The sequence below is a fragment of the Lynx canadensis genome, chromosome B1 (genome assembly GCF_007474595.2).
Source record: "Lynx canadensis isolate LIC74 chromosome B1, mLynCan4.pri.v2, whole genome shotgun sequence".
NCBI classification, from domain to species: Eukaryota; Metazoa; Chordata; class Mammalia; order Carnivora; family Felidae; genus Lynx; species Lynx canadensis.
In genome coordinates this window covers 22,788,828-22,812,610 of record NC_044306.2, presented here as the reverse complement: position 1 = coordinate 22,812,610, position 23,783 = coordinate 22,788,828, and the positions used below count along the sequence as shown (strand labels likewise).

The 23,783-nt window shown below is 38.5% G+C and overlaps 1 protein-coding gene across 5 annotated transcripts in view; it reads left to right on the top strand.

The window, feature by feature from the left end:
- Window positions 1–23,783, top strand: part of TUSC3 (tumor suppressor candidate 3) — a 600,786-nt gene that overhangs the window by 306,469 nt on the left and 270,534 nt on the right. The window contains exon 1 of one of the 5 annotated variants that reach the window (XM_030312237.1): window positions 13,964–14,196. The exons of the other annotated variants lie outside the window; for them this stretch is intronic. The gene's annotated coding sequence lies outside the window, so the exon portion shown is untranslated. Of the gene's footprint in view, window positions 1–13,963; window positions 14,197–23,783 lie in introns of those variants that run through there. 5 annotated transcript variants of the gene reach the window in all.

Genomic DNA, 23,783 nt, shown 5'->3' with positions numbered 1-23,783 from the left:
AAGATTTCATTCTGTCTTTCATTCCATTGAATATATATATACCATGTCTTCTTTATTCATCTATCCATGGACACTTCAGCTGCTTCTATAATTTGGCTACTGCAAATAATGCAGCAATTATACTTAAAGTTTTAACAAATTACAAGTGAAAAAAATACTTATACATGAATATTCAAGACAGTATAACTTATACTAGTTAAAAAGTGGAAATAACCCAAATATCCATCAACTGATATACAAAATGTTGTATATCTATACTCTGGAATATTTTTCAGCCATAAAAGGAATAAAATTCTGATATATGCTATAACCTGAATGAACCTTAAAAACACAAAAAGCCACGTATCATACATATGATTCCATTTATATGAAAGATCCAGAATAGGCAAATCTATGGAGACAGAAAGTAGATTGGTTGTTGCCAGGGGCTGGGGGGAAGAAAGAATGGAGAATGACTGCGAATGGGTACCGTGTTTGTTTGGGGGATGATGAAGTCATGCCGTAAGTAGCAGTGATGGTTGTAAAACCTCTTGAGTAAACTGAAAACCACTGAATTCTACACATTGGCAGTGTGAATTTTATGGTATGAGAATTTTATCTCAATAAAAAAGAAGTAATGGTGAGGCACTTGGCAACTAATGATATCAGGAAGCTGTTACCTATTAGAGCAAAGAGAGGGAACTGTTCATGGAACCTAGATAGTGTTGTAGCCAAAAGAGACAGACCATGTATCATGAACAGTGGAACTAAGTAGAAGATAACAGCCACTGCCTAACTTCTTCCCATCAAGGAGGGGGACAGAGGGATAAATATGTCTCTCCCCTTGCACCTTCTGATTTTCTGCCATTGCTTTTGATTTGCTGAACTCAACTGGAAGGCAGAAAGCAGAAGAGGATCTGCTTATACAGACTTTGGAGGCCAGGCTCAGGCCACAGATCAGGGAGAAGGGGATGGAGAGTGGCTCTGGGGAGACACAAAAATATTATTCAGCACATCAGTTGCTCTCTACCTCATCTTATCTTCCATGTTTCACCTCTTCTTTAGCCCAGGTTTCACTAAGATTGCTATTACTTACGTTCTATGCTAGGTGACTTCCAGGGAAAGATGGCGGAGTAGAAGGATCCTAAGCTCACCTTGTCCCATGGATACACCTAGATAACACCCTTTTCTATGTATATAAGCCAGAAAATGACCCAAGGCCTGGCAGAACAGACTCTCCATAGCTAAATGTAGAGATGAAGCCACATTGAAGAGGGAACAGAGATGCAGTCAGGAGCTAAGTGGACCCACAGGACTGTTGCCAGGAGGGAGGGATGCTACAAGCAAAGAGAGAGAAAAGAAATAAACTCTCACACCAGGCACCCCAGACAGGTGGAACCCACACGGGGAAGATGAATTCCCATAACATTTGACTTTGAAAACCAGAGGGGCTGAATTCCATCAGTTTTTGTAATCAGCAGGGCTTAACACCTGGAACCTTAAAAATCAGCTGGCTCAGCTCTGAGAGAGCAGGAGGGTGAGAGACAGCACAAGAAACAACCCTGAAATATAGCATAAAGGCAGCAGTTTGAAAAATGCCTGGGGTGTACCGGAAGGAGATTTTTTTTTTTTTTACTGATCTCAGAGCATGCACTGCAGGGGCAGGGATCATTGGGGGGCTTCTCTAGGAACAACGGAGCTGACAGGCAGGCACCATTTCCCTCCCCTCATCTCCCAGCCTACATACACAGGACACTGCAGGAACTAGTGTGGCTGCTAACACTCACTACCTGACTTGCTAACAACATGCTCGTACCCTCGTTCTTCTGCAGCAACACCTCCTCCAGCTAGGCCTTGGTTCCAGGTCTCCTTCCACAAAAGGCTTGAGCAAACTTTGCTGACTCCACACACCCCAGCGTCACTCACTTCTGCAAATTTACCCCCTTCAACTTGGCATGCCTTGGTCCTGCCAGCTACAGGTCCCCTTCCATGGCACATCCAGAGGGCCTTGCTGTCTTGGTGCCCCCTCCCCCATGTTCTCCTGAGGATCTGTCCCCTCCAATAGGCCCATGGCCAGAGCCCCCCCCCCCCCCCCAACATAGTGCCAAAATCCTGGCAATGTGCAAGTAGCCCTGAGAGGGGCCAGCACCAGTCCAAAGTGACTCTTGCCCTGGGGAGAGGGTAAAATAACCACACACACCAGTCCAGCTGGTCCCAGCAAGAGGCTGGGGCAGACATCTAGTCTGACTGCAGGCCCTAACACCAACAAAAGCTTCTCAGGGGATAACCCATGGAAGGTGCCTATGGTTTCATGAGACTGCATTTCTAGCAAATGCCTGGTCTGACCCAACTCAAGCCCGAGGTGACCCCAGAATGGCCCGCTAACAACACAGGGACCAAATCCCGCCCACAACAGGCAACAAGAGTCACCACAGATGGCTGGACTAAAGGCAAAACTGGTTTAGCCACAATAGCAGGATACACACAACACACATAGGAGACACCTCTGAAGCAACAGGTTCTGGTGAACAGAGGACATTGTACTGCAGGATACAACAGGACCACTTCTTCAAGGCCACTACTTTTTTAAAAACATTTATTTATTTTCGAAAGAGAGAGAGAGACAGAGTGCAACACAGATTCCGAAGCAGGCTCCAGGCTCTGAGCTATCAGCACAGAGCCTGATGCGGGCTTGAACTCACGAACCGTGACATCATGACCTGAGCCCAAGTCGGACGCTTAACCGACTGAGCCACCCAGGTGCCCCCAGAAAACTTATTTTAAATGGTCAATTGTCTGAAAAATACTAAAACTATTTAGATATACTAACAACTAAGAGCTGTGCTCTTGTAATTATACAGGTATTTAGATACATTTTGCTCCTGTGTATTGTAAATGATAACAAGTTATTAGATGTAAGCTGACAAAATAGATGTTTTCTTTCACAATAACAATTTATATTTGTAGTGGTAATTTATTTTCATATTTAAATTTTTTTAATGTTTATTTTTGAGACAGAGAGACAGGCTGTGAGTGGGGGAGGGGCAGAGAGAGGGAGACACAGAATCCAAAGCAGGCTCCAGGCTCCGAGGTATCAGCACAGAGCCCAATGGGTGGCTCGAACCCACCAACCGGGAGATCATGACTGGAGCCAAAGTAGGACGCCAAAATGACTGAGCCACCCAGGTGCTTCTATTTTTATATTTTAGATATTTTTTTCATAACAGTGTGCCAAAAGTGAGTTGGGCAAGAAAATTAATCTAACAGGCATACTAAAAAATTGTTCATCATTACAAAGCATGCAAAATAAAATATATTCCTTTGGATGCTATAATCCTCTTAAATATTTTAACTATAAAAGACAAGGTAGAAGATCGTGAAATCTGAAGTTAAGATTCACATTAAAATCGAGCCAAAGGCAGAGCTCCATGTATCTTGCACATTCGAGGTACACAATCACTGCATTTTATTTCGATTTTGGTATGTATTTGCCTACCATATTCATTCATTAAACATTTTTAGAATTTAATTATGTTTATTTGGGGTTAATAACATTCTTCAATATCCACCTTATCTTATTTATTTTATAAAGGTATGTCCGAGCAGTTACACAGGGTGGTATTCATGATTCCTTTGGAATCAGGCTCCAAGATCAGGGGAACCTGCACTCAGAATTATAACTCAGCCATTTACTAGTGGGTTGGCTGAACCTCTCTCCAACTCAAATTCCTTATCTATATTACGGGTAGAATAAAAGCTGCCCTGAATGGCTGGGGTTAGGAAAGGAAGAAAATAATCTAAATATTGTAGCTCAATGCCTGACATATAAATGACACTCCATGAATGATAATATTTTTACTTAATTTTGGTTGGAAAATCAATGGACTACAGATGTTGGAATCCAATTTTTTCCCATTGATAATCTATATGTTAATCTACTGGCCAAGACCACATTGTCTTGATTATTGTATCTTTGTGGAAAGTTTTAGAATCAGAAAGTTCTTGTTCAAGGTTCTTTTAGGTATTTAGGGGCCTTTGTATTTCTATGTGAATTTTAGGATGAGTTTTTCAGTTTCTACTTTAATATTTTTTAAAGGACTTTTTTAAAAATCCAGTTGTGTCAGCTGCCAATCCTCAGTGAGATATAAATACTGCCAAAGTCGAACATACATTTCTTTCTAACTTGCTCTACTGAGGTGAAGATAAGACCTTGGGATGATGGACTAATTCACCGAAGATTGACTGATAATCTAGTTGTGTATTTTACTTAAATTCTACTCTGTCATTTCTAGTATGAAAGGTCATGCAACATCTTCCTGACTCTAGCCAATGTTACATTTTCCTTAGTTCTTTATTAGATGTAGATTTTGAAATCAAATTTGGAGACTGTCCAAACATCAACCTAGAAAAATCTACAATGGAGTTTTTATTAATTGTCTTCAGATACAAAAATGTATACAGTACAGTTGTATAAGAAATTTATTATTTCCTATATAAAATTTTCCCAAATCCTTAGTACTTTCCCATAATTTTATATTTTTTGAAATGATCCCACAAAGTTGTAGGGGACTTTGGAGGAATGTACAAAGAAGTCAGGCTAGTATAGATTTTTACAGTTACTCATTGTTAATGACTTTCATGCTTGAGTTAACTGAATTTGACTCACCCTCATCTACCATATCAGAAATGCTTCACTGGTCTTAGAATTGACATGTATTTCCTACATTATTATGTCCTTGATGTATTTAGCATATAGTGGACATTAAAACAATTACAGAGGAATGCACTGCCAACCAATATACAGAATTCACGATCTATTTCAACATTTAAAGCAAGTTATTAAAATGTTTCTAATGTCCTCACCTGACCTTGATTGCTGACAATTTCATTTTGTTTACTAGCTTCCTTTGTTGCAGACTGCTTTTCACTTTGATTACTCGAGGGCATCAGTCATTTCCAATACATCACACTTGGACTGAATGTCTCTTGATACATACATAGCTTCTTGATACTATGGCAGGTGATTTTTTCCCCCAAAAATGGTTTGTATTTCCATTACCATGAAGATTACTTTTCTTAATTAAAGTGGGTAGGTTTATAAATTGGAGCTGAAAGCATTTGGCTCCTCCATGAAATTCTGTCCTGCCATTCATTAATTGAAGTGTTTTTCCTCACATTCACACTACCATTAACCAGAGGGCAAAAATGCTTCTGATTTAGACAGGCAATGTAGACAATTAATTCTATGAAATATAATGGGTTATTCACTATTTCCTCAATGTTTGTTGAATAATAAAAATTACGAGTAATAGACAAAATATAAAAATGGGGGTTATCCATTACAAAGAATATATTTCCAAGTGATCCTATGGTTTTAATGGTAGGATGTAATATGAAAATGTTCATATTATTTAAGTTTAATTTTAAGGAGTGAGCTGACTAATTTTATACTCTGTTTAATACAATTAGTTGAAATTGTATGCTAACTGGGGAAAATTTCAATAAAATGTGATAGAATTTTAGAAATATGAAGGTTTTTAAAGGTTATTTACTTCATGGTAACAAAGCCTAGATTAATTTCTTCTCTTATACTCGTGACTGGAGTTACTAATCAATAGCTGTACTTTTCTTGGGAACCTGAACTTCCTTCTGAACAAAAGACTCTAGGGAGCTTTTATCAGTGGTTCAGAGTTGTCACTTGAGATCACAAATATTTGCCACACTTTGCTTTAATCCAGCCTGTTTTTATGAATGAAGAAACGGAGGAAAAAAGAAGTAAATTGAGAGGTGCCTGGGTGGCTCAGTTGGTTAAGTGTCTGACTCTTGATTTTGGCTTAGGTCATGATCTCATGGTCATGAGATGAAGCCCCACATCGGGCTCTGTGCTGGCCATGAAGCCTGCTTAAGAATCTCTCTCCCTCTCCCTTTGACCCTCCCGTGCTTGTGCACATGCATGTGCTCTCTCTCTGTCTCTCTCAAAAAAAAAAAAAAAATGCTATTAGACCTTTCTAAATCTTTATTTGTTTCCTTTAATGGAAGATATATGTATGTGTATATATATATACATATATATGTATATATATATATAATATGTCAATATGTATAAAAAAATATAGTAACACATAGCTATAATATATATCTAATATGTATAGAATATATATGTACATATGTATTATATAGAAGAATTTTCTTTTTAACTAATTGAATTAAGGCTATCATTATATTAATGCTAACTAAGTTAAGCTATATATTTATAGCTATATATTTATAGCTAGTCATGGCAGTATATCTGAACTTTGAGAGAAAAACATAGGGTTAAAGCAGCACATGACATTAAAAGGTTTATTCAGGGATACTTTAAGGACATACTTAAGTATTTCAATGCTAATAATCCCTCATCTTTTCATAAAACTAAACATAAGTTTTATGCCCAAATTTGCATCTAAACATGAAGAAATAATTTCATTTAAAAAAAACAGAATCAATCTAAATTTTATTGTTCTCTCTATCCGAAAATGTTTATTGAACTATGCCCATGACACTACAAGACTATCCTAAAATTGAATCAATAAATGAAATTTTGTATGCAAATAAGTCACAAAATAGCATTTGCTTATACAACAAAAACATTATTACCATAGTGCTGTGCAGTTCCGTATTTTGGCTCATTGATTTGGCTCCCTGCTCACTCTCATATACACATCTGCTGACATAAGATTTATCACCTATCTTTTAATTAAATTGTTGAAGCATGATGGAGGAGTCATGATTGTAAGAATAATTATTGCATTTTATTCTCTTATTTGGCTAATTTTAGGAGAGTTTTAAAACTTTTTTGGAGATTAAATCCTAATTGAAACTTATTAAAGATTGTGAAGACATTCATATCTTTTGGTAATAATCCCCAAAGTATATTTTGCATAATCAGCATTTTTCATAGATCTTCTCTGTGTTATAGCTATGTAGGCTTTCAACTAATTTACTACTCCTAAATCACAGATGCTCGAAGCTATAGTAAACTCAATGGTCGTAGAGTGGTAGTAAGGTCTGTATCTACCATCAAAGGGAACGGGATACTTGTTCTACTTTTAAGTGTTTTTATACAGGAAAATTCTCTAATTTGTTCACTAAGTAGTCCATTCACTAGGAAGCAATAGTCTTGGCTTGTGGTTATAGACACTATGACCTTTAATATATCTAGATGGAGACACTGGAGGTACATATGGATGAAAAATTGGGAGACTCTTCACTGGTGGTTCTTCAAAACTGCCACATCACTGATGATGCTCCTGCAGCCTCCTCCCCTACAGTGTGCCTAATTGGATTTAGACAGATTCCAAAATGGTATCCTTCCAATTTACCTCTTCATCCTACTTACCCTTCCATCACCTCATTTTTTGCAAGTTGCAAGTTATCTTTTACAATTACATTGAAATGAATTCATATTTAACCAACACTCCCTTTTTGAAAGGCACTGTGGAAACACTGAGAGAGAGAGAGAGAGAGAGAGAGAGAGAGAGAGAGAGAGAAGGCATGGCCCCTGCCAATAAGGATTCTTGATTTTGTAAGTAGATAGACATGTTTAAATACCTTTACCCCTTATGATGACGGAGATTAATGCTAAGTTGGATTTTATTTCCTGCTGTAACATTTAACAACATTATGACCTTGAATAAGATATTAAACTTCGGAAAGCCTTAATTTCCTCATTTGTAAAGGAGATAATTTATGCAAACCACTTGGTCCACTGTCTGTCATGATTATAAAAAAATTTTGGCATTCTGTAGGTACTTGTTATTTAAACATCAGTCTGCATTCCTACAAAAGCAAAAGAGCCAAATAGGATGTCATGAAACATCCCCTCCTCTGTATTGTATCCAACCTCTGCATTATATGGTAGCAAACAACGTTTTTCTTGTAGGTATTAGAAATATAAAGATACACAAATGGTAGAGGAGATTCATGGGTCTATCCCTCCACAATTTTTCTCATGCATTAATATTTCTCTTTACCTATCCAGTTCCAGCCTGCAACCTGTTATTGATTCTACCCATAGAAAATTTCTCACAAATGCTACCATTTATCCATCAAAACACACTAAGGTTTTACTATGTGCTAGGCTTAGGAGATGCAGAAATAAGTAAGTCAGAATTCCTGTCCATATAGTCTTGTTGGGAGAGAAAAAAAAAAAGTAAACCAATGTTTACAATAACATAATGAAAGTGATTGCCAAAGCAGAATCTGAAACAAGGGCTATGTGCATGTAGTTTATTTAGGAATTGATCACAGAGGAATAAAAGGCAGTGGGAACAAAACAGGGAAGAAAGAAAGTCTTTACAAAGATGTTATCTAAAAACATTTTTAAAATTATATTTATTTTGAGAGAGAGAGAGAGAGAGAGTGAACAGGGGAGGGGCAGAGAGAGAGAGACAGAATCTGAAACAGGCTTCAGCCTCTGAGCTATCAGCACAGAGCCCAATGCAGGGCTCAAACTCACGAGTGTGAAATCATGACCTGAGCCAAAGTTGGACACTCAACCGACTGAGCCACCCAGGTGCCCCCAAAAATGTGTTATCTAGTTGGCCCCAACTGTTGGAGGCTGGCACATGGTCCCATTGGAACTTCCAAGGCACTTTATGAAATGTGTCTTAGTCTCAGAATTGATGTCCCCACTTGGCCACTCATTCCTTTTTCTCACTGGTCCCCTCCTCATTGATCAAGGCTAATCCAGGCCTTTAATTCCCTTGCACTTTCAGGTTGTGCATTTTTGAGTGACTAGCAGGTGTTGCAGGTAAACCACATCATGGGGGCTGGAAATATGAGAAATATGTTCTAATGTTCCAACCTATCTAGCCTCTGATTCCTTCCTTTAAAGCCACAAGGAAGATTATTTGTGCTTGAATAATTGTGACCTTATGGGACTTCCCTGATTCTTTTAATTTTTCTCAAGTAGATAGAGATATAGATAGAGCTAATGAAGGACTCACTTTTAGATACCCAAACCTATGGTTTAACCTATGGTAAAACTCGAGGCACCTGGGTGGCTCAGTCAGTTGAGCATCTGACTCTTGATTTAGGCTCAGGTCATGATCTCACAATTTGTGGGATTGAGCCCCATGTGGGGCTCTGTGCTGACAGCATGGAGCCTACCTGGGATTCTGTCTCACCCTCTCTCTCTGCCCCTGCCCTACTTGTGCTCTCTCTTTCAAAAAAAAAAAAATCTATGGTAAAACTCTTCACTATTATTCTCTCATGAGTGTACAATGGAGTTTTCCAGAATTTATATGATATGTGATATCACAAAATTAAATGTAGAGACAGTATGAGGACACAACTATCTCACATTAAGAAGACTGACAAAAATGTAAAACAATGTCACTCTTTCCACTAATGCTTTAAAAAATAACAATGTTATTTTATTTATGTTAACAAGCACTGGAGTTACTATTATTTTTAAATAACTCATTTAAATTTTTGTTCTCAATTTTAATTTGTAATATGACAAATATTGATATATAAAGCCCACACAAACAAAAGCTCTTGAGGTCCTCAATAATTTTCAAGAGTGTAAAAGGGTCCCGAATTAAAAAAGTTTGAAAATTGCTACAATATATTGATAAATGTCCAATGGCAGAACTAGGCAAAGAATTCAGAGAGTTCGTGGTGGACTGGAAGATTCCGTGAGGACTTCTAGGAGAAACACAAACTTGCGCTGAGTCTTAAATGACACAGAAGGATTTGAGCTTTGTAGAATGGAAAGGAGCCAAAAGTAGGGAGCCAGAAAGATCAAAGACACAGGTCCCAATCAGAGTGGTCGGGGGTACAGAAATTGGATCAGTTCGGCTGTAAGGAGAAAGCAGGTAGTGGCAAAGTACTTAGAAAAGAAAGGTAAGAAAGACAAAGGCTGGAACACAGCACTAGGGAAGTTTCAATTTAGGGAGTTAAGCTTTAGGGAGCCAGTGAAGGCTTTTAAGCAGGAGGGTGACATAAATCCAACTCTGCTTGAGGGAAATTTGTCTTGGGAGTGGATGAGATTCCATATAGAGGGAAATTAGTAGAAATGTTATCATAAGACTCCATGTATAAAATGATAAGGACCAGTGCTAGAGTTTCAGGGCTTGAAGCCTGAGTGCTGGGGGAGAAGGGGGTAGCATTAAGGGAAATAGAGCACTCAGTAGGAAGGAGAAAGATAAAATATTGATTAAGACAATAAGTAGCCATTTGATGTTCAAGAGGCTTCTGGGTCATAACTACTAATTGATATTTGGTATAATTTAAATACTATTTCTTTTTTGTCACATTAGAATTTTTAATTGTGTGAATTCATAAGCAAAACATATGAAAGTTCAGAACTTAATCTGAGTAACTCATGAATTCCCCATTTTATTTTTTTATTTAAGTTTTAATTCCAGTGTAGTTAATGTACAACTTTATATTAGTTTCAGATGTGTAGTATTGTGATTCAACCCTTCCATACATCATCCAGTGCTCATCACAAGTGCACTCCTTAAACTCAACACCTATTTCATCCATCCCCAGACCCATAAGTTCTCCATTTTCAATCATGCCAGATCACTAAAAGTTTACTATAATTTGCACATTGATGTACACTGTTGGTCTGTTTCACTGAATGAGAAAGAAAATATAGTCCTTGTTGATTTAAAATTATTGATTCGTACGTTATTAACCCCTTTCTATATGAAGCATGAATGTTCTGGAAGCTTGCTTTATTCTCAGTGGGAAAGGTCCTATATGCAATTAGTAAGCATTGCTCCTGAGAGCAACAGTTACAATATCATTGGAGAAAACATGTCCCTGATTTGGAATGCTTTTTCTCTCATTCTTTAAATGTTCCATACACATTCTCTTCTTCGTACCCGGTATTCATTGATATACAATTTTAATGAGAAAGATGATTTTTTAGTAATAGAATCAATTTAGACTAAACATTATTAACTAATAAATTGGGGTACTAAACTTAGAGCTTCTAGGTTTTAGCCTAGCCAAGAGAAATATCCCTTGACATATTTCTTTTTTATTTCTTTTTTTTTCTTTTTTCTTTTTTTTTTTTTTTTTGAGAGAGAGAGAGAGAGAGAGAGGGAGAGCAAGAGCACGACTGAGGGAGGGACAGGGGGAAAGGGAGAGAGAGAGAATCTTAAGCGGGCTCCACACCCAGTGTCCAGCCCAATGCGGGGCTCAATCTCACAATTGTGAAATCATGACCTGAGACGAAATCAAGAGTCAGATGCTTCACCGACTGAGCCATCCAGGGACCATGACATATTTCTTAATATCTAATTTAGCCTCTGGAATAAATGATGAACTCTTGCAGGAAACCAATGGAATTTATCATAATTCTACCAATATAACTTAATTACTGATTATAATTCCAGTTAAAAACTTAATATGAAAAAAAATTCATGCTTATCTCAGCATTTGTGATTTTTTTAAATAAAACTAGCCATCATTTCTTTCCTTAAAAATGACAAAGTTGAAAATGAACATTTATTCAGTGAAATACAATTACTGGCACAGGCATACAATCAAATAAGTTGTTTGTCGAGTTTAGGAAATATATTAGGAAGAAAGTGATGCACTTGGAGATTCAGTGCACAGTTTACTCATTAATTTGAAAAGTTCAGTTCAACCTTTTATATATTCAAAAGAATGGAAAATTGAAAGGAAGTAAAACATAAGTTAAATTGGTCATTGTATTTAACAAATCACAGCGGTTTCAAATCAGGAGAACCACAAATAAAAGGACACTGTTAAGAATTCTGCAGCAAACACATCTGTCCAAGTTCAAACAATGTTTGGCCTAATAAGGATAGTGAAACTATCTCTTAAGCTCACCTGGCTTCATAGTTTCCTTTCTAATATTTTCCTGGCTCTGTAGAACACTTCTTCAATTATTTCAGAATCTCAGAGACACTCTCTGAGACCCTCTTGGATTCTTCTGTGACCCTCTTGGATTCTTTTCTTTTTTAAAAAATTGCTACAGATTGCTTGAATTAAATACCTTCAATCATTTGTCCACTTCCCTACCTTGTTTCTATATCATTTCATTAAGATAAATTGGATTTTCTTAGTGAGTCTAGAAAACTCTGGAAGCATCTTGCCAAAAGGCAGCCAAACTTTGGACTTTGACCTCAGAGCATCTGATATATAAGAATTTAAGAGAATAATGCCTTCTGCCTTGCTCCACACTGTGAGCCCCCACTTACTAACCTATGTACAAGTCCTTTGAAATAGTATTTTGTGGTGCTAACATATGCTCCACTGGCCTTTTCAGATACAGGGAACCTGCTGAACAAATAAGTGAAAGGCTAGAGGCGCCTGGGTGGCTCAGTCTGGTAAATGTCCGACTTTGGCTCAGGTTACGGTCTCATAGTTGATGCGTTCGAGCCCAGAGTCAGGCTCTGTGTTCAGAGCCTGGAACCTGCTTCGGATTCTGTATGTCTCTTTCTCTCTGTCCCTCACCCACTCGCACTCTCTGTCTCTCAAAATAAATAAATGTTTTAAAAAAATTAGTGCAAGGCCTTCTGAGTCAACCATATGTTCAACATAATGAAAACACGTGCTGGGGGTTGTTTCTGAAAACATCCCAAGCACAAACATAGCTTCCAAATGTAATTGTGTGGGTGCGTGCTCCTTAGTGCTGTAATTGATTTGGCGAATCTTTACTAGACTTTTCCTTAATTCCGTGTTTCAAATATGAATTTATATTGATTTTGAAATTCTAAGACAGGAGTCAAACAATAATGAAAAAATCATATGCAATGAAACACTACTAAATTGTATGAATAAAAGAAAAAATTTTTTTTTAATCTTTATTTATTTTTGAGAAAGTGAGAGAGGGACAGAGTGAGAGCAGGGGAGGAACAGAGAGAGAGGGAGACACAGAATCCGAGGCAGGCTCCAGGCTCTGAGCTGTCAGCACAGAGCCCAACGCGGGGCTCCAACTCACAAACAGAGAGATCATGACCTGAGCTGAAGTCAGATGCTTAACCACCAGACGCTTAACTGAGCCACCCAGGCGCCCCCAGAAAATGTTTTAATTAAGGCCATGGGAAGTGGCATTAGGTTGAAGTGTAACAATATTTACAAAAATAATCTAATTTCTGATGATTACACAGACATAGTACTTCAAGGCTTCAGTTATTTGTTAAGATATAGCCTAAAAGTAATTGAATATAATTTGGCATAATATACAAAATCACTTTTATTCTAGAATATATCTAGGAGACACACTCATTACATAAAACTTATTTTTAAATTTTCTTTAACATTTATTTATTTTTGAGAGAGAGAAAGAGACCGAGTATGAGTAGGGGAGAGGCAGAGAGAGAAGGAGAGAGAGTTCGAAGCAGGCTTCAGGCTCTGACCAAGCTGTTAGCACAGAGCCTGAGGCAGGGCTCGAACCCACGAACTGTGAGATCATGACCTTAGCTGAAGTCGGACACTTAACTGCCTGAGCCACCCAGGCACCCCTATGATTTTTTTGATTAGGAAATTAAGATACTTTTACCCAAGATGCGAAAGAATAAATCAGCTCCTGACTCTAGTCAGCCTGGAGCTGATCTAACTCCAACAGACCTTGGTATTTCTTTGCTGAATATAAAAAATTGCACCAGAGACCGACATCAGACAAGGCCACTCTGTGACTGTGATAGAGCAAGATGAAAACGAGTCCCTTGCATAATCTTGTCAAAAACAAGAGCTCTGTATAAACCACAATGACCAAACACCTGCCTCTCTCAACTGATAGAAGTGATTGTTCCTTTCTTGATCAATTTTATATTTAGTTTTATTTTGTTCCTTTCACCTTCCAGGCAGAAATTATAAAGATGCCTTACCACAGAATTTTTCCTTCTTCTGAGAGCCCTGAATCCAGAATAGAACCATACTTCCTTGAATTCTCCCTAAAAGGTTAAAAACAAGCGTTAATGCTTTAACAAGCCCCTTCTAACATTCTCTTACTTAGATTACCCACAATGCCTCATGGAATGAGGAAGGAGTGTTTGCAATGAGCCAATAAACCCAACTCGATTTGGCTTCAATTGTGTTTAGATTGAGAACAGTAACAGAAAAAGAAATTCCACAAAGGCAAGCTGAGACCCTCACCCTTGGACCAGGACTTGAGGCTCAGTAAGAACGTACACATTGGAGGCCCTAGAAACAAAGGGTTTGAAATGTCACCCCGGCCACGGATGAGAGGTAAGTTTTACTCTGTACTGAGTTCTGATTAATATTTCATTGTGATTCTTCTGCACCAGATTTATTTTCCTTTCTCAGGAATAAGTTCTTTTGCGACTTTTTGGTTATATGATCAGGTTTATATTGTATTCTTGGTGAATTGTCTTTCTGCCCTGTGGCATGTACTTTCATGGTCTGCTGGTGTAGTCTGTTCGAGAACAGTCTTTGAGGAGGGTCTGGACAGAGACCTGATAAGTCTGTAAGTCCACCCTCGGGCCAGTGGGGAGGAACGGGGAGATCAGAAGTTGCCCTCAGCCTGGCATTCTTTGGGTAAAAGTTGCTGTAGGCCAGCATTTCCAGACGTTGCAAGGGGTTCTCCCTCAGGCTTGTGAGAAATGATTTCTTTAGTTTCATGTGCCCAGAGTCAGTTTTGTCCGGCCCCTGATCAGTGAAGTTCCTCAAGCACCGACCCCACTCACCGCGAGAGTTCTCACGGGGACTTCTCAGTCCGAAACTGCACATCTTTCAGGCCAAACTCCTGTTTCCTTTATGTTTTCTAAATGTATACTTATCCTCTGACTGGTAGTATTTTGCAGAGGTAAATTGGAACTGTAGTGACTGTTGGGGGGAACTTTGATTTAGCAAGATGTTTACTTGGTAGCTCCTTTCCAACAAAAGGAGAACAAACACTCACGGGGAGGTTGTATTGTGTAGAAAAGCGAGATCATTTTATTTCATGTCGAAGACTCCTTTTATGTTTCATTTCTATACTTCGGGGTCCCACAATCTCTGGATTTTAAATTCTATGGCTTGATAAAATTGCCAAGGTCCTTCTCTTTTCTGTGTGTATATGTCAGATGGGTTTTCCTGCATCTAAACTTTGTCTCCTCTCTTGCAGAGAGGACACTATTAGCTCTTCACGGTGACAATTCAATATTTGTCTACAATTGGTTTCTTTGCACTTTTGGTTTATTTATTTATTTCTGAGAGAGAGAAAGAGACAGAGAGAGAGCGAGCATGCACATGTGCTTGTGAGTAGGGGAGGTGCAGAGAGAGAGAAAGAGAAAGAATTCCAAGCAGGCTCAGTTCCAAGCCCTATGCAGGCACAACCTCATGAGCCGTGAAATCATGACCTGAGCTGAAATCAAGAGTTAGTCATTAACCAACTGAACCACACAGGTGCCCCATGCACTTATTTTTCTGTTTCTGTTCCTCTCTGTCCCTTTTTCTCCAGCTGGGAAATTTAAGAGTAACAGATTAGAAAAATCATTCTGTCACTATGTGTACACTCTGGGAATATCTAGTGTAGAGAAACAGTACCATTTTCTTTTTTTTTTTTTTTTTTTTTAATTTTTTTTTTCAATGTTTATTTATTTTTGGGACAGAGAGAGACAGAGCATGAACGGGGGAGGGGCAGAGAGAGAGGGAGACACAGAATCAGAAACAGGCTCCAGGCTCCTAGCCATCAGCCCAGAGCCTGACGCGGGGCTCGAACTCACGGACCGCGAGATCGTGACCTGGCTGAAGTCGGACGCTTAACCGACTGCGCCACCCAGGCGCCCCTACCATTTTCTTTTTTAAGAAATAAATACGTTATTGTTACATTTATTCTAAAAATTGTGGTGGCTGAAAAATGCATTGACTGAATAGCCTTCCTTACTATAATTATGAAGTTTAAAAAAAGACCTCAGTTGCAATATGAGAAAAGACTTTTTGGCATTATTTAAAGCGTTTGCAGGGGTGCCTGGGTGGCTCAGTTGGTTGAGTGTCCAGTTCTTGACTTTGGCTCAGGTCATGATCTCAAGGTTCGTGGGATGGAGTCCCACACTGGGCTCCATATTGAGTGTGGAGCCTGCTAGGGTTTCACTCTCCCTCCCTTTCTTGCCCTTCCCCCACCCCCATCTCTCTCTCTCTCTCTCTCTCTCTATCAATAAATAAACTTAAAAAAAAAATAAAGAATCTGTAAAATTCAGTTTACCAATAAAAATAACATCGGCACAATATTTAGATTTATACAAGACCAGAGTTAAATGTTATATAGTTTAAATTCACTAAACTGATTTCATGAGTTAAGTAAATTAGAACTGTTTTCATGACTTTTTAAAGAATTGAATAATATAAAAACATATATTTAAATAAATGAAATGATAATAATGGATGTCTTTCTTAAAGTTTATTTTTATTTATTTTGATAGACAGAGACACAGAGAGAGAGAGCGTGCGCATGAGCAAGTGGGGGAGGGGCAGAGGGAGAGGGAGACAGAACCCCAAGCAGGCTCCACACAGTCAGTGCAGAGCATGATGTGGGGCTCGAACTCACGAACCCTTTTTAGCGGGGTCTTTGTCCAGTTTTGGAATCAAGGTAATGCTGGCCTCGTAGAATGAGTCTGGAAGTTTTCTTTCCATTTCTATTTTTTGGAACAGCTTCAAAAGACTAGGTATGGACTCTTCTTTAAATATTTGTTAGAATTTCCCCAGGAAGTGCCTGGATAATTTTGAAGTAAGTAACAGGAAAATACATGGATCACTGAAAGAATTCTGCACCACATTCCAGTGTGGCAGGGATTTTTCCACAGCACCAAATATTTCTCAGACACTAGCTGGGTGTCCTAGAATTTAACTCTATGTGGATATTCTCTATCAGGAGATAGTTGATGGGGGAAACAAAGACAGAAGGAAATGGCAGATAAAATTAAATTTCCTTATAATCTGCAGATCAATGACAAATACTTGAGGCAGGCAGAATATAGTATTTCTCCAGGAACTCCCTACCCTCTTAAGGTTAATGTTTTGCTAGAGGGAGAAACAACCTTAGCCTGACAACCGCTAGGCCTCTGGGATCCTGCGTCTTCTTTATCATATGAAAATCCTTTGGGGAACCTCCTTTTTGCCTTTACCTCTCCCAAATCCACTCTCTTCCCAACCCCAGGGGCAGCTCTTCCTACCTATGGGTCCTGTCCCTGTGGTTTATTAAAACTACCTTTTTACATGAAGAAGTCTCAAGAATTCCTTCTTGGCTGTGGGCCCCAAACCCCCACCACCACTCCAAAACCACATCAATAGTGTCAGATCCCATGGGTTAAGGGCTCAGTCCTACAAGACTGCTTCTCTTCCCCTATCACCCCACCAACTCCAGTCACAAGGCCAAGTTAACAACATCTGTGCTTCTGCCCAACTGGTTGGAGGTTTCAAGGACCCCTTCCTTCCGGTCGAATGATTTGCTAGAGTGACTCACAAGACTCAGAGAGACATTTTACTTCCTAGATGACCAGTTTCTTATAAAAGGATATAACTCAAGAACAGCTGGATGGAAGAGATGGATAGGGTGTTGTATAAGGAAAGGGGGGGTGGAACTTCCATTCCCTTTCAAACTATACCATTTCCCTAGAATCTCCACGTGTTCACCAACCCAGAGCTCTTTGAACCCAGTCCTTTTGGGTTTTTATGGAGGTTTCACAGCACAGGCATGATTGATTCAACCTATAGCTCCTCTCCCTTCCCTCTAATCATGTGGTTAGCTCCCCTGGCAACCAGCCCCACCCTTGGGTGGAGTCCAAAAGTCACCTAATTAACATAATAAAAACATCTTTCTCACCCATATCACTTAGGAAATTTCAAGGGTTTTAAGGAGCTCTGTGCCAGAAATGGGGATGAAGACCAGATATACATTTTATATTATAAATCACAATGTCACAATTGCTAAACATAATTTAAAAATTTGGAGAATAGCTATAGATGAGCAAAATATACACTATTTACCTTAGAAAATATATGTAAAATAAGACATTAGCACTCATGAAATAAAGATAGCTCAACAGTTCTTGCTTTTCTGTCTTCTATTTTTCTCTTGTGTCTGGAGAAAAACATAGTTACTTTGATTAAATATGGTAATTAATACAAGTGTTTGAGTATTCCAGGCACTCCAATTACAAAGATGTATAAACATACAAAATAATGCATATGATTGTCTGCTTATTAACAGTTATTATAGTTTATCAATATGGTATATTTATTATGACATATACAGTGTTTTATTTAATATACTAATATTTTAAAGCTACAGCTTTAAGTTTCACAGATTTATTAATTTTTTAATCTGTGAATGCCTAAATACATATATAGTAATATAATAGGAAAAGATAAGACTCAGTAGACAGAAAGGAAAAGGTTTGGACCTGATGTTCCTGAGTGGGGAAAAACACATATTCTGGAACAATGCTGGGAGCCTCTTGCCACCGCAAACTCCCTCAGGCATATGGGTCCTCTTAAGAATGTAACAGACACCCATCTACTCCCCCTCAGCTTCTTCTCAGGAATTTGACCATCAGAATACCTAATTAAAGGGGCGCCTGGGTGGCGCAGTCGGTTAAGCGTCCGACTTCAGCCAGGTCACGATCTCGCAGTCCGGGAGTTCGAGCCCCGCGTCAGGCTCTGGGCTGATGGCTCAGAGCCTGGAGCCTGTTTCCAATTCTGTGTCTCCCTCTCTCTCTGCCCCTCCCCCGTTCATGCTCTGTCTCTCTCTGTCCCAAAAATAAATAAACGTTGAAAAAAAAAATTAAAAAAAAAAAAAAAAGAATACCTAATTAAAATAAGTAAAATAAGTAATAAGTTATATGGTGGATAGTATGACCATAGCCTGACTCTTCCCACAATGAATTCCAGCCAATCAAGAATGACAACCCAGCAGCTACAGTGATCAAGCCAATAGGGTAGGACCTGAGGAGGAACAAGGGCGAAGGGAAGGGGCCCACCCAAATCCTATAAAACAAAGTCGCTTGCCTGTAGTTGGGGGCATCTACATTTGAATGCCCCCTCTCTGTAAAGAGAGCTTTCCTACTATTCTCACTTTCTCATCTTATATCTAATAAACTTTTGCCTGCTGCCCATTTTATTTTGTGTCCACCTCTTCATTCTTCAAAGCGGTGAGACGATGAACGTGGGTATTGACGTAAAAAAATCTTGCAACAGTAAGGTGTGTTAATAAATCCTTTACTACGTATTGTTTCAAGAATAATGCACAGAAAGCCTAAAATTATAATTTTAATCTCTATCTATAAAATCACCGTGTTATTTAATGCCTAGATTAGCACTTAAGTTTTGTCACAAAAAAATGCTTTTATAGTCTCTCAAATAATTTTTCGAAAGATTATTTATATTTGAAAGAAAAGTTAAGTTCTTAGTAATCATTACTGTTTGTTGCAGTGTTTTGACACAATTACCTGTAAATATTTTTTGTCTTTAGATACTTATGACTTGTGTGACTTTAAATAAGCAACTTGTGAACAAAATGTATGGAAGCAAAGAGAAAACAGTGACCACTGTTGACTAGGAGTTGGGAATCATAATGGAGATGATATTTAAGTTGTGCACTAAAGAATGAGCAAAATTGTGAACTACAGGGAGGATAGACAAGTTCATTCCAGAAAGATGCAACAGTGACAAAGGCAGGAACACACAGAATGTGATCTTCAATAACATTCTTCTAAAGGAATTTAGAAGACTAGATATCCCTTGGTGCATTTTAAAGTAAACATCTAAAAGTTTTCATTACAACCTTAAAATACAAAGATGAAAATTTCCATCAAGTTATAAATATTGACATTCAAAAAATAAAACTGTCATGGCATTCTTTTAAATATTTCTGAAGGAATGGAAATGATAGCTATCCATTAAAAAACAAATGCACACACAAGAAGGAGCTCTTCTTTTTAACAATTGCTTGTTTTATATTATCTTTTTATCCTCCTGAGTTTGCATTTCCATTTTGTTGCTTCCAAGGGATTTGAAAAATTATAATTTTTTATGGAACTTATTATTAAAAAGTAAATTTTATATTGAAATATGGCATATATACATAAATCACAAAGTTATGGCTCAAGAAATTTTCACAAAGAATACACACTTATGTAATAACCAGTACTCAGAACAGGAGGAAATTGATCATAGACTATTTCCAGTACTCTAGTGCCCTGTTGAGCCCTCTTCCACTCTCCTGACTTCCAACCTGAGATATTTAATATATTAGCCAACAATGGCCAGATCATATATAAAAATAGAACTCTGACCTACAACCTGTAGCAATATGTCCAGGAAACCAACCCCTTATATGTAATAAACATCCCAGGAAGCCAGCCTCGACCTATAGGAGGTCAGACTGCTATCTCTAGTCAATCCAGAAATCCCAACAATAACTTCTTTAACGGTTAGCCCCAAATAGCCAAGACTTGATAAAAAACTGACAGCTACCTAGTTTTTGTCCCTGTTTCCAACTTAGACCAACTACAGAGAGCCAAATATGCTGCCCTAGCCAATCACATAGATGCCCTCCTTCTATTTAGTCTAACTACAGTTTCCTCCAAGCCAATAGCTTCCATTTGGGGGGTACCTAAGATCTTCCCTTTTTTCTACATTAAGGTTTCCTACTCCCTCTGCCTGTATTTAAGTCTGTCAAAACTCAAGTGAGGGTGGCTTACTCCCTTGCTATAGCAAGCTTGGAAAAAAAATAGCCTCTTCCTGTTCTCATTTGGTTGATGTTATCTATCTCCACAAATCCAAATACATTAGCTTTGTGTCTGGATCCTTAGATTGTAAAATTCATTCACATTATGTATAGATGTCATTAGTTCATTTTTATTGATCTATAGTACGACTGTATCACAAGTTATATATCTGATTAACTGTTGTTAGATGTTTGGTCTCTTTCCGGCTTTGGGCTTTTATGAACAAAGCTGCTATACGAATTTATACATGTCATATGGTGAATTTATGTCTATTTGGAACTGCTGGTGCAGTTAGCTTTAGTAGATACTGCCACTTTTACAAACTGGTTAAACCAGTTTACCCTCCCACTGGCAGTGTAATCAGATAGACTTTTACCCTAATTTTTGTTTTGCTTGAAAGTCTTCTCTGCAAAAAAGAGTTGTGTGAATTGAAATTTGATTTAAATACACTTCTGACCATAAGGCTGTATTAAAATTTATGTTTTGCACTGAGTTATCATTAGTTATGAGTTGTACCCAATTGATCAAAATAACAACATATGTTATGAAGTTGAGAAAATAGTAGTAAACATGAAAAAATGAAAAGCAAAAGTGTACTGGGAAAAAATTACTTATAGAAATGGTTAAGGTTTCTAAAAAGTACATGTCTATGGATGAATATTAATTATTGCTGGAATGAGATAATATTCAGCATTATTTTATTCTTATTTTTAAAAAAGAATGTTTATTTTGAGAGACAGAGAGCACAAGTAGGGGAGAGGCAGAGAGAGAGGGAAAGAGAGAATTCCAAGCAGGCTCTGAGTCAAAATCAAGAGTTGGATGCTTAACCAACTGAGCCACCCAGTGGGCTCTTACTCTTACTTTTAATTTTTCTTTGTATTAGGTGTTAAAGAACTATAATCACAATGAGGAGACAAGAATAGGAGTCTGTTATCACAATATCACTCAATTTTTGAATTCCTTTTGAGTAATGGGCCAAAACTTATGTAGCGTTCTATTCCCAAAACAATTTTTAAATGATCTGTACCTGACAAGTGGATGGTGCCCTCTTTCAATATTATTGAAAGCAAAAAACCAGAAACCTCTGATTAACAAAAGGATTTTTGTCTAAGACATTAAAATCACTCACTTTTCAACACGTATACAAATACTTAGGATGGTCCTTTGGCTGCCCTGGAGGTCTTTTTGTTTTTTTGTTTTTTGCATGTTTCTTTACTTGTTTTGAGAGAGAGAGGGCGAGCACAAACGCTTCAGTGCCTGCTTTCCTCCGAGCAGGGGAGGGGCAGAGAGAGAGAATCCCAAGCAGGCTTTGCGCTGTCGGTGCAGAGCCCAATGCGGGACTCAAACTCACCAACCGGGAAATAATTACCTGAGCTGAAATCAAGAGTTGGGTACTTAAGCAACTGAGTCACCCAGGAGACCCTGTTTTGTTCTGTTTTGTCTTTTTAGTCCCTTGTGGGGGGCAACCCACCTAGACATACTAGTCAGGATGGGAGGGAGAGATCTCTTTCTTTAGCTAAGATAGAAGGCCCTTGTCCTAACAAAGCTGGGCAAGAAGAAGAGTTAGCCTGCACTTCAGCATTTTTTCCAAGTCCATTAATTTTAGGGAAGAACACAGGATTTTTGAGATTTTGGAAATGGATTCTCCTAATAAAACCATTTGTCTATGTAGTCCTTGGTGTAAACTCCAGTTTGAAGGCTGCTATATTAAAGCAGGGATAAAGGGTTTGACTTGGCTCTAAGCCATTATCCAGAGTTTGGACCTCCTTTGAAACCGAGGGATGAGCTACTGAAAGTATGTGGACTAAAGGCAGTCACATGCTTAGTGTTGTACTTCAGGGAATAAACAGAGAATGGCTGAAATCATTCATTCATTCATTCATTCATTCAACAAATGCACTATTTGGTGTAGTGTGTACTCATAAAGAAAACAGTCTCTGCCTTCCTGGAGCTTACATTACAGTGGGGAAAGGAATATAAAAGCATAATGCCACTTAGTGATAGATAACTATAAAAAATGTGAAACAGGGATTATTCTGGACAGTGCAGATAAAAAGCCCTGTCTTATGGAGCTTACATCCTAATAGGGGAGACTAGAAATAAATGAATCCATAGCATAATTTCAGGTAATGATGAGTGCTATATGAAAAAGTTAAGGGTGTATGCGTGTGAAGAGTAAGGAGTTTAGTTTTTAGAAAGCGTTGTCTGAGAAATGAGGTTGATGCAGGCAGGCTGGGTCCTGCAGGATGAGCCCGGAGGGTCCTTGGCTAAGTGCGGCAGGATAGAAATCAAATGTGAGCCAGTAGGAAGTGAGAGCAGGGTTTATTGGAGATATATAGGGAGTGCAGGAACAGACAGAGTGTCCAGGAGACTCAGAAGCAAAGGAGAGAGTCTCTTCTTTGCTTAGGGTCTGGGGTTTTTACTGATGATTGTGGTCTGGTGCACATGTTCTCTCTGGCATCCAGGAACTGGTCTGAACAAGGACAGGGGCCATGTGTGCATCATAAGTCACAGATTCCTTGGAGCCAGAGGGTTTTGGCATTGAGATGTCTAGCGCCAGTGGTCCAGAATACACACATGATGGTCTTGCCGGGTCATTCTCACCCAGTCATTCCTGAGATGTCATCTATTGGGCTGGAAGTCTCCAAAGGAATCATTAACTTCTTATCCCTTATGAGGACATATATTAAGGCGTGTGTGTATGTGTGTGTGTGTATGTGTGTGCAGATCCTAGCAAGAATAGAAATAGGTAAAGGAGCTAAAAAAAGTTTTCCCCCCTCATGGGGTCCCTTTAGTTTCCCTATCTCAAGATGATAGTTTAGGAGATCTGAGCCTTGACCTGAATAAAGTGATAAAGTTTGCCATGTGGACATCTATCTGTGTGAAAAGGGTGAAGGAACAACAGTGGGAAGGACAGAGGAAGAGTATGCTTGACATATTTAAGGAAAATAAGAAAACCAGCCTGGCTGAAGCATAGTCAGAAAGCAGAAGTAGAAATGAGTTTGGAAAGACAGCCAGGAAGAAAGTAACATAGGGGCCCGAGGGCATGGAAAAGACTGCTATTTATGCTGTACACAAAGAAAGTACTTTGCACTGGTTTCTGTATAA